Source organism: Panthera tigris, chromosome D4, assembly GCF_018350195.1.
Source record: "Panthera tigris isolate Pti1 chromosome D4, P.tigris_Pti1_mat1.1, whole genome shotgun sequence".
Taxonomy (NCBI): domain Eukaryota; kingdom Metazoa; phylum Chordata; class Mammalia; order Carnivora; family Felidae; genus Panthera; species Panthera tigris.
This window is the reverse complement of record NC_056672.1, coordinates 51,429,986-51,442,388: the sequence shown is the minus strand read 5'-3', so window position 1 is coordinate 51,442,388 and position 12,403 is coordinate 51,429,986.

The following is a 12,403-nucleotide window of genomic DNA, read 5'->3' as shown; positions in this document are numbered from 1 at the left end:
TAAAGAGGTCAATGAGATTAAAATAATAAAATATAGCCTCTGGAACTTGAAAAGTACATTCATATATTAACCGTTAAATAACCGAGGCAAATAAATAGTCTTTCACATTTCAAGAAACACTGGCATATTAATCTCTAGTAATCTCTAGTAAAGTAATTGACATTTATTTAACAACCCTAAATCACCAACCATGTTGAATATCATGTTGAGTATATTTCTGTAAAGAACTAGATAAATATATGTTATATATATTATAAATATGCATATATTGTTTGTAATTAGTACTATGAAACAGAGTTTTGTTTATTTGCAAAATTCACTTATATACCACATCTAGATAAATGGAGTATTATTCTAGGCAAGAGTATTTATGTTTATATTTATACTATTTACTAATACTTCCTGATATTATAAAAAAAACCTTTACATATGAGTGATTCATAATCTCTCATTGTGATACTGCATTGTTTGAAGTAAAATTCTGAAAATTTAGTGAAGGAAAACTTGGAACATGACCTTAGATATAAAAGACTTTTTCCCGCAATGTGTAGGAACTAAACACACACCATATTCCTATTTCTAAAGTTCAAAAGCCAGCAAATCATGCTTACAGATATCTCAAGAAGTTTTTAATACTGAGATACTGTTATAAGTAAACAGAAATTCTAATTTGGTATCAAAGAAGTCTGTACACAGCCTTGCAATGTCTTTTAGGTAGATAAAGAAAGAGAAGCACTAAAAAGGGCAGGTAAAAATAGTCACAGTGATGAGGCATCTATAAGGGTCAAGTCCATGATGCAAGGCTCATCAGTTGGTGAACAAAGGAGCTTTTTGTGTGGATCCCTGAATTGTACATGATGCATAACTAACAGGCATACTTATTTTTATTTTTAGAGACTTGTATTTTAGTAACTTTCTGTGCTTTTCAGTGTATTAAAGAATATATCTTTTCATATTACTAGATATTAATGCCTGGGCCATAAGCCTTCAAATTATATGCTATTTTGTTATTTGTAAAGGAGAATAGTTATTCTTAATGTCATATAATGTAACTTCTGCCAATCTTTGTTTCATTCATGTTTCTTTTTAGTCTATTTGGAAATGTGAATTTTATTTACTTGAAATTGGGAAAGTTAAAAAAAAAAACTTTTAACGTTTCATTAGGTCTTTATTCTTGCCTTTTTAGTTCCATTTATTCTGTTCTTCTTAATAGTGAATAAGTTCAGTATAATTTGAATTGTGGCATTTTCTCACTGAGGCATGTTCTGCCAAGATCCTGTTTCTCGAATGTGTGTGTTTTAATTGGGCTTCCATGTGGTGATAGATGCTGGGTTCCCTGCTAGTCCTTTTCTGGCTTCTATAATTCTTAGCACAGATGGTTTTTACTATGCTGCTTCTTCCTCCCACCCTTCACCACCTCGACAATAAATACTGATACAGGCCCCTGAGGTATTCATTCATGTCTTAGGCCTCCAAACAGACCAGGCAGCATCTCGTGATTGGGAAGAGTGACAGTGGGAAGAAGGGATCATTACAAGACCTAGGAGCCACCCTTGGGAATTTGCAGCAGACAGTGCAAGACAAAAATGGACTAGCTCTCACTAGAGTCGGTTTCAAGCCTACTCCTCCTTACAGTTTATTTCAGTTTTTTTTTTTAACTCCCTGGAGTAGACACGGAGATAGAATAAGAAAATATGAATTAACTTTGAAAGACTCAGAAATATGTGCATTTCAGGAGGGTTGATGGAGAAAATATGAAAGAAGTTATGGATTATTAGGGGAATTCATGCATTTACCTAATGGTCAGTGGAAAAACAATGACCTTGGGAAACTGTGAAGATTGATTTTGTGTACTGTGCCTCTCTTTCCTCCTATCAATATATACCATTCCATTAGGCCTTCACTAGGTTAATTGGCTGGTGCATATAATGATTTTATGAGACTCAATGATGTTTATTTTGTTCATTCAACAAATACTGATTTATCACTCATTTTTTACCAAGTGCTAAAGATATAGGGATACAGTCATGGGCAAAAGCAGCCACCACACTTACTAATTTTTCATAGCATCATCACACTGTATGAATTCATAACTGCAAACCAAGCTACATATTCTGAAAGAAGGGGGCATGTTTCTGTGAGAACGTGTGATCCAGGATTCTAACCTAGTACCAGGAGAGGTGATTAAGTAGGGCTTTCATTCCTGAAATCCCTAAACTTGAAGGTTAAGGTGAATGAAGGAGGTGTGTCTGTTTTGGGATAAGGGACTGGAAAAGCAATTAAGATAAGAGGAGGCTTAGAGACAAAGGTTCTTGTAAGAGACAGATAAGGTCCTGATGGATGGCCCAGTGTCAGGGCTGATAGTTTGAGAATGTAAAGATTAAGCAAAGTGAAAGTAGATCTTATGAGTATTTATGCTCCAAGTCAAATATGGTAGGCATGTGATATAGAAGTGTGAGGCTGCAAGGGTGGTGAGCAGAGTCACCAGTGTTTTCTGAAACCTTTTATAGAACTTGAAAGAAGGGGATTACACACCCCAACAGATTTCAATGTGAAAGAAATTGGTCTATTGGGGGAAAAAATAAAGAATAACATGTATATCCTGAAGAGAAGAGTCATCCTAGTTTTAAAGCTCTACAAGTTTGACTTAAACTTTTACCAAAATGTACCCAAGAACTTTAAAAGAAGCCACCTACTTTTCCAGGCCAACTGTTGTTCCCTGAGAGGATAATCTTTGAAAAGCTAATTTTTAGGAACATTAATTATGTTTTCATATTGTGTCTCATAACTTCATCCCTAGTATGAAATACTATAGTATTTCATATACTATATACTATAGTATATAGGCATACTATAGTATGCCTATACTATATACTATATTTCATATACTATATACTATAGTATATAGGCGTACTATAGTATGAAAACTATTATAATCACGAAAAGCTGTCTTTAAAACCACTTTTTATGCCTGATAATGTTCCTGAGTCTTTTGTGAATGATGATCATTCCAATGCCTTTGCTGTTTGCATGGTCCCTAGACCTCTTCTCTTTTTCAATTATAGACCATTTCATGTTTTCAGAAGCACTATTTGAAACCAACCTTGAGAATGGCAGACAAGGCAATAGAAAAAAGCTGTTAGTTGGCATTGAGACATTTTAGGAAGAACTATTATATTTTCAAAGCCACAATTATATATTGAAATTCACAATTATAATCCCTAGAATGGGGTTATAAACACAAACATTAATGGTATATAGAATATTTATGCCCTTGGTTTGTAAGTGATATTTATTGTTTGAAAAAAAAAAAGAGTTTAGGGTGCCTGGGGGGCTCAGATCATTAAATGGCTACCTTCGAGTCAGGTAATGATCTTGCAGTTCATGAGTTCAAGCCCTAGTCTCTTTAGTCCTCTGTTTCCCTCTCTCTCTGCCCCTCCCCTGCTCTCTCTCTCTCTCTCTCTCTCTCTCTGAAAAATAAATAAACATTAAAAAAATTTTTTAACGAAAAAAAAAAAAGTGGAGTTTGTGTTTTCAGTGTGGCATGAAGTCACTTAAAGAGCTTAGAAGTCACTATTCTGTCCTAACAACATGTAACATTTGGAACAAACTGAAAAATTAATGACTCTTAGATCTGTCAGAGAAGTGAGGTCACAAGGCAAAGTGCTGCCTCAGAAAATTGAAGAGACAGGCAGGCTGGATTCAGTGAATCACAAGTTACTGGAGAAACAACCCACCCGCAGAAACCTGTGGGATCCAGTCCTGGGGCAGCCAACCTATACTGTAATTGATGAGTTACTGGAGGCTCAGTGGGAACAATGCTGAGAGTTACAAACTCCAGGGAGGTACAGGCATGCAGGGACCCTTGCACTTTCCTGAGTTTTACCTACAGGAGCACAGTCTCACAGATCTAAGAAAATGCCCTTTGTGCTTGAGGCAGGGAAAGGGATAAAGTAGCCATTTTGAAATAGGCCTGTCCTCAAGAAAAACTGTTTTATCAGAGCCTAAACTATTGGGGTTTCATTAAAGCCCAATTGCCCTAGGGAAAGTGAAATAACCAATTCCCACTCGAGCCATTCTATCTCACTGAGAGGGGTTAGGTGGGACTGAAATGCAGTTGTGAAGTTCACAGTCCCAGGCCTAGTCTGAGGATATAGAAAGACTGAGGAAAGTCACAGAATATAGAATGCTTCCCCTCTCTCCACACCTTACCACCATATTATTAAAGGCCTGTTTACTGAAGTTCCTTATAGTTGGTACATGATGTCTGACTATCAAGAAAAAAACTGTTATACTGAAGGGGGAAAAAACATGGTTTGAAGAAACTGAGCAAGCATCAGGACCAGAGTCGGATATGGCAAGAATATTGGAATTATCATATCATGAATTTAAAAATCTATGATTGATTAAAGGCTTGAATAGACAAAGTAGACAGCATGCAAGAACAGGTGGGTAACACGGTAAGCAAAGAGATGGAAAGCAAAGACTTTATAAAATAATAACTTTTGGGGGCTCCTGGGTGTCTCAGTTGGTTAAGCATCAACTCTTGGTTTCGCCTTGGTCATAGTCTCGCATTTTCATGAGTTCAAGCCCCACATTGGGCTCTGTGCTGACAGCGCAGAGCCTGCTTGGGATTCTCTCTCTCCCCCTCTCTTTCTGCCCCTTCCCTGCTTGCTCTCTCTGTCTCTCTCTAAATGAATAAATAAACTTAAAAACAAATTAAAAAATAAGAACTTTCTTTCTTTCTTTTTTTTCTTAATTGACCTAACAGATGACAGATTTTGTTTTGTTTTGTTTTTCCAAAATAAATATAACAAAAAATGTACTTGATGATATATGTAAGTGAAATGAATGATATAGATGATACAGGGGAGGAATTAGGTATGTTTTGTTATTATAAGGTACTACCTGTAAAATGTTATAGTATTATTTGAAAGTGGGCTTGAGTCAGCTATAATAAAATACATATGGCAAACTCCACACAATCACGGGAATGCACAACATCGAGAGTGCAATTTAATGAACAATTGGACTTTGTGTGATGATTATATGTCTGTGTAGGTTTATTGATTGTAACAATTGTGCCAGTCTGGTGCAGGATATTGCTAGACTCTGAGGGGTGTGAGTAGTAGACGAGTGTATGGGAATTCTCCATATTTGCCACACAGTTTTTTTGTGAGCCTCAAAGTACTCTAAAAAAATGAAGTCTATTTTTAAAGAAAGCATAGGGCCTGGGGGAGTTGGCCAAAGAACTTGATCTGGAGGTTATCAATATGTTACTAAATATTCAGACCTGTAACTTAACAAAACACAACTCTGAAGGACTTGAGCTCAGATTTGGGGAAGATGTCACCGAATTGAGAACAAGCTGAATAGCGTTAAACATTTCATACTACATTAGCCTTTGGGATCTCTAGTTCCATTGAGAAAGTATGACTTTTTTTGAATAACAGAATCCTGATTTAGAGATGTACAAGGGACTTATGCTAGTAGCTTACTAAATATATGTGACTTATTATAAATGTGTTTATCATGAAATAAAACAACCGTGATACAAATATCATTGAGAAAATTTTAACCAGGTAGAAAAAGCATGGGAGAGCCAGAATTTATGTCACTAACATCTCAGATTTTCATGAAGCTTAATCTTCAAAAAAATGTCCACATAGGTTGTATGTATCATGTCTTTTTGGCATTGCAAATATATCAGCTTATAAGGTACTTTTCTAAGTTCTAAGTAATTCATAAATAGAGCCGCCATTGTGTAAGATATTTCTCCAGTTGTCAATTTTCAGTAGTTATTCAATCAGTAACTAGTTTTGACAGAATTTTGTGTCCAAATTTCATGTGTATTTTTTAAGCTTAGGCTGTTACAGCCGAACTATGAGATGATCTAGACAAAAAGTTGTATGCTTTTTAAATTATAAATAATATTGTATTTTATGTAAAACCAGAGAAATATTGCAAAGTATTGCAGCAATAAGAAATGTCCTGGGGTTTTAGAACTGATTGGCTTTTATAGTTTACTTGATGATATAGATTCCACTTAACAAAAAGATTATCAACAGTTATAGTGACAATGAAATGTGACTCCTTAACACATCTTATATTAGACATGCTACCCCTATTTCCCTTAATAGTATTTCTACTTCAGTTACAAACAGGCAAATGTGTTTCACAGCACTTTTTCCAAGATAGCAACTTAGATCTGCCTTCCTTCCTTCCTCTCTCTCTCTCTCTCTTTCTTTCTTTCTTTCTTTCTTTCTTTCTTTCTTTCTTTCTTTCTTTTGTAACAAATACCTGAACTTTTGGAAATGAAATGAACTATAATTTGGAAAGAGGTGGTACCAATTTTTAATAACTCTTAAAACTCTAGAATTCTTCATAACAAAATTTGAAAAAATATTCTAAGCAGTAAGTAAAATGATTTTTTTCCAAAGTAGATTTTATTGTGTAGAGTGAAATTCCATTTTCAGAAGTTATACTCAGTACCGTAAGTGTGAAAGATGCCTAACAGGTTTCAAGAAGATATGCTGACCAGAAATGCTGGGGTACTGTGACAAAGTGAGTTAATAGGAAGCAGGTCTAGACAGAACACCGGGAAGAAGAAGAAATGAGGTCAGAACTAGGGATCATTATCTTATATCAAGGTTTCTGGTTTTAAATTGAATTTCTACTCTAGTTGCCTTGTGAGTTCATATGGCGTTCTAATCAGCCCAAGAATAAGAATCTACTTGAATAGAGAAAAATAATATATTATTCACAAAATTTTGAAAGAATATGACATCTCACTTCTGAATTCTTGGAGATTAAGTATGGAGATTAGGTGGATTACTTTTTGGATTCCGTTGAGAATAAACTAAGTTAATGATGATAGTAATGATGATGATGATGATGAGGAGGAGGAGGAGGAGGAAGAGGAGCAGGAGGAGGAGAAGAAGAAAATAGCAGTAATATAATATCAGACACTCACTAGCTATGGAAATAATAGAAACAAAGTCATCACGCTAAGGAATAAAAATTTAGATCATGTCACTTTTACAATGCGGAGTCTCTATTGTTTCTGACAGGACAAATTTCAGCCACCTTAGCTCATCTTAATTCCTTTTCAATGAAGCTCGACATTTAATTAATTAAGTAGCTTTTTCATATGGTATTAAAGTTGTCTAGCTTTCTGCAACTTATCTAGCATCTTTGAATTTCACTTGCTTGCAATAATAATTCCCTAGTCTGAACTTCCAGCAAAAACTCATGTCTGCTTCTCTATGAACACTCTTAATCCTTCTGTTAATTTGACTTACCTTCTATTAGAGTGGAAGCTTGCTGAAAACAGACTTTATAAATGTGTTATCACCCAAGTTTTCCTAATTCCTATTAGGTGCTGAGAAATGAATTCATTCATTCATTGGTAAGCAAAACAGTAAATCAACTTGAGGCTGTGTTGGAGATTTTTAATTTCAGAAGTTAACTGCAGGTTTGGAATGCATGTGAAAGGCTCTTCCACATTTAGTAAATTTGCTTTTACTTTTGCAAATCTTATTCGTGTGTAACTTTAGATCAGCCTATTTTGGCATATGGTAATCAGTGCAATTACCTGTTGTTACCACGTTTCCATTCACTACAAACAATGTAAAGAAGGCTGTCCCCAAACTGGGGGGCATCAGACCAGGGAAAATGAAATGGGTAGTGGAGAATCATAGTATGTGTATTTGTTACAATTAATTTGGTGTCAAAGTGTTGTTTTAATAGCCAACTGAGAGCAGAAGGATAGAGAAAAATTTCGGTAGCTTAGAATAGCTTCGAAAAGAACCAACAACTAAAGAAAAAGAAGCTGGTATCAAAGGAAGTTAATGGTTTGTGTGATGCAAAGAAAAAGAAATTGATAGGCTCACAATTAAGGAAGAAAAAAAGAAAAATATCTCCCTGTTAATAATAATAACTGATAATAATAATAAAGCTGTTATCAAGTGTTTTGTTTTTTGTTTGTTTCTCTTAGGACATTACAATACACATAATGTAAAGGAAAATTAGTGGAAAGAAAATCAATCCTAATAGCACTTCAAAAATACTATTATTTTTGTCAAAATGCATCCAGTAGCTCATGCATCAAACCAAAATATGTGACTTTCAAAAAACCATTTTAACTGGTCAAGTTATACTTTTATCTATGTGGTTTTTTTTTTTTCACTTTTTTTATTTGAGTAAGGTTGACACACAATGTTACATTAGTCTCAAGTGTCTAACTTTATATACTTTTAATTGTAAAAAATCAAATAATTCAAAAGTATATGTATTCTAAAATAATATGCTCTCATTCTCCAGATGGTTTTTCTTTAACAGATATATATATATTTTTATACTCTGTGCATATTCTGCAGTTTGCTGTGTTCACTCAACAGTATTGGAGACTTTATCATACTTTATTGTACGGAAGTACTACCATCTACTTAATTGTTCACTCACTGACAGACACTTAGGCTGCTTCCCAAAAATACTACTGTAAACCATTGAAAATATATTTCTATCAACTGATTTTTTTTGCCTTACGTCTATCCATCTACCTATTTATCAGTGCATTTCTGTTGATGTTTTCCTAAACTACATTACTTGAAGTGGAATTGCTAGTTATAACCTTTTATTGTTTTTAAGTTTTTTAAGTCTGTCAGTGCAGAGCCCAACGTGAGGCTCAAACTCACGAACCATGAGATAACGACCTGAGCCTAAGTCAGATGGTTAACCAACCGAGCCACACAGGCTTCCACTAGTTATAATCTTTTAAAAAAGTTAATAGCTATTAGCAAAGTATCCTGTATGAAGATATAGATTCTCATCTATATGGATATAGAGTTTTATCTGTGAAATAGGTATGTAGATCTAGGTTTGGATATAGATTTTTTATCAAGAGGGCATATGAGTCCTTTATTTCCCATCCCTTTGCACAAGCTGAATGTTACCATTATATAAAACATTATGCCCGTATGATGTATATATCAATTAAAAGTTTCATTTATTTGACATTTAATGAAGTTGAACATTTTTTCATATATTTATTGCTTAATGAAGCAACATAGGAATGAATGTAATAATTGTTGTTGAGAACTCGGTGACATCTGTTTTAATACGGTTTGCTCTGAGATAAGCCTGCCAGTTATGGATAGCTCTCTTCATTATCAAGACCATCGTGACAAATTTGAAATGCCTTTGCTTTGTTCTGTTCTTTTATAGTAATACTGATTTTCTGTATCAGGATTTGGAGCACATGAAGTGTGCTGACAGTTCAATGGGTACAGTTCACATACAGTCAATTTCATAAGTTGCATAAGAGTCTCAGGAAGGATAAAACCATGAAAACACATTTAGAGATACTGTCGTCTCATGTAATGAGAAATTGTAGTTTTAAAAGCATCTATGAAAGTGACTTATTTCCTGTCTCTGGTAGATAAGAAGCCAACTCACACATGATTCAGGTAAGGCCTTGGCTACCCTTGCCTTTCCATTCCTCATCCCTCCACCCCAACACGGTTAATATATGAAAAAATGGTTAATGTATGGTATCTAGAGCTGGACTGCCTGGGTCTAGATTCTAGTTCTGTCTTCCCTTACTAATTGTGTCGTTGTGGTCATGTTATTTAATTTCTTGTGCCTTGGATTCCTAATTTTTTTTTTAATTGGGATAATATCTACTCCATAGGGTTGCTGTGAGGACTACAGGAATTGGTATATATGCAAAGATTTAGATAGTATAAATGAGCATCGTGTGATTGTTATAGGCATTATTTTCATCAGGAAGTCCTTTGGGATATAGGGAAGACCATTTGAGGTATAGTAATGAGTGAATTTACTGAAAATATGAATCTAGATACAGAAAAGAAATAATAAGGTGCTAAAATAATAATTCAGATATTCAAAAATTTACCCATAGAAAGAACTGTGCACAAGGAATTGTAAAGGATATTTTTCCTTATTCTTCTTCCTGAATCGTATGGGACCCAGGAGACAGAATACAAGTCTTTACTGTTAATACTCATGTACCATTTTTGAGTTCATATATTAGGTTAAAAGACTGGTTTGGGAACATAATCTCGAATTGCAATCTTTAATGGAAAAAAATGAGTTCTATATCCAAACAACTGACTTACAAAAGATCTTTTGGAAAACCACATGTTCAATTATAAATTGCCTTGTGTCAGACTTTTAACTGGGCTACAAAAGTTATAGCTAGAAACCAAAATAATCTCATTTTTTTTTTACCAATTTTCATTTTATAATATACTCAGAATGTCAGTAGGCGCATGGATACTGATTTGGTTAGAGTAAAAGAATAAATCGGGTAAGTACCACCTTTTAATAGGATATATATAGGGAGAGTACATTTTACCCAGGTGGAGGTGCTATCACCAAGGTGATGAAAAGGAAGCTTATCAAAGCATTGATTCAGATAAATAAAAAGTATATTGGAAATTATAAGAAAAATTTCTTGGAGTACCTGGGTGGCTCAGTTGGTTGAGTGTCTGACTTCGGCTCAGGTCATGATCTCATGGCTCATGAGTTCAAGCCCATGTCTGGCTCACTGCTGTCAGCACAGAGCCCACATTGGATTCTCTGTTCCCCTCTCTCTCTGTCCCTCTCCCCCTACCCCTCTCCCCAAGAGAAAACAAATTTAAAAAATTAGGAATACATTTCTAAAGGAGAAATATATTCTATCTACAATCCTACCAGCCTTTTCAAACCACAGTATTTATTTTTCCAAGTTCTAAAAGGACATGATATTAGACTTGCCTAACATTTCAGAGCCATGCTTTGAAAAAGACCTTAACTCCAAGATAGAGTTCAGAGTAAGCTTGATAAGAAGGATATCATCACAATCAAAGGTTAACTCTGGAATGAGACTAGACCTTAGCCAACTGACTTAAGGATGCTTCTCTTTGTGCTTCCATTTGAACTTGTACACATCTGTGGTAGAATAATTATTACATTTTCACTGTCCATTGCCAGATCTGGGTCACTACAGTGATGGCCTTCATCTTGAGTGCATAGTAAAGTGCCTGATCAATGGTAGGAATGTAATAAATATTTAATGGATAAATTATTAAATGAATAAACTATCTGTTACAGAGATAAAAGTGAGAAATGGTACCAAATTTTAGGTGTTAGAATATATTGGCTTTAAACACTATTTCTCCTTGAGCTATTGGGATTATTTTGGGATTATTTTAGCAGCAAAACAGAACTGTACAGTAATTTCCATTTTTTTCCTCCTAAAGCAAATAACATCATTAAGGTTCTTGGTGCTTAAAACATTTTGTTTAGGTTTATTTATTTGTTTTTGAGAGAGAGGCAGAGAGAATGAGAGGGGGAGGGGCAGAGAGAGAGAAAGGGAGAGAGAGAATCTTAAGCAGGCTCCGTGCTTAAAGCACAGAGCCTGTAAGAGTTCCAGTTTGGGGCTGGAACTCACGAACCTGATCTGACCTGATCATGACCTGAGCCAAAACAAAAGAGTCAGATGCTTAACTGACTGAGCCACCCAGGTGCCCCATCTTGGTGCTTAAACCTAGAAATTGATATGAGGATATCACAGTGCAAATTATCATTTACTATGAATAATCATTCATTTAAATTTTGGGTATGGTATTCCATTACAACCCAAAATTAAGCCAGTAACACAGAAAACAGGTATTGCAGATGATGAGAGCTAAGATCAGACCCCATCTCTAGGACTTACTAGAAGTCTCTGCCTTGAAGTTTCCTCATTCATTTTAGTATCATTTTCCTAAATTATTAAATGGAGTTAACAACAAATTATATGTTTTCTTGGTAAACCGCATTATGTATAGTCTTTAACTTTGCTCTGACAAACAGTAAATTCAATAAATTCTAGCTGTTGATGCTACTAGTGTCATTAAGTAACAGTAATCTATTGCAATGGTAGTAGCCAGATTCATCTGTATTATTATGCAAGCTTTTAAAATCCTCTTTGCTAAAACTCCACATGGAGACATGAATCACTTTCATGACATAATATGCACATTCATTATATAAATGTTGGATACAAGTTAGCCAAGATTCCCAAGATCACTAAGATATGAGATGGTTATTCTTTTAAATTTTTTAGTATATAGATGTGCTGCTTCTTTTTAAGAAACAGCTCCCCTGCCCCTGTTCTGTAAGGATACAATAGGGAGGCTAAGCAAAGCATTCTGTCAGTGATTAAGACATAAAATTTTGCTTGCACATGGAGGATAGAGGCTATAGGGAGAAAAAAGTCAATTTTTGATCCAATGTAGTAAAGGTCAGAGATAGCCTCAAGTGCATTTACTGTGACATGGGAAAGAATGAAAAAGCCTAAATCTCATGAATACTTTTGTTTTCACAAATCAGCTTTACCCCAGGATTAGCTATCATG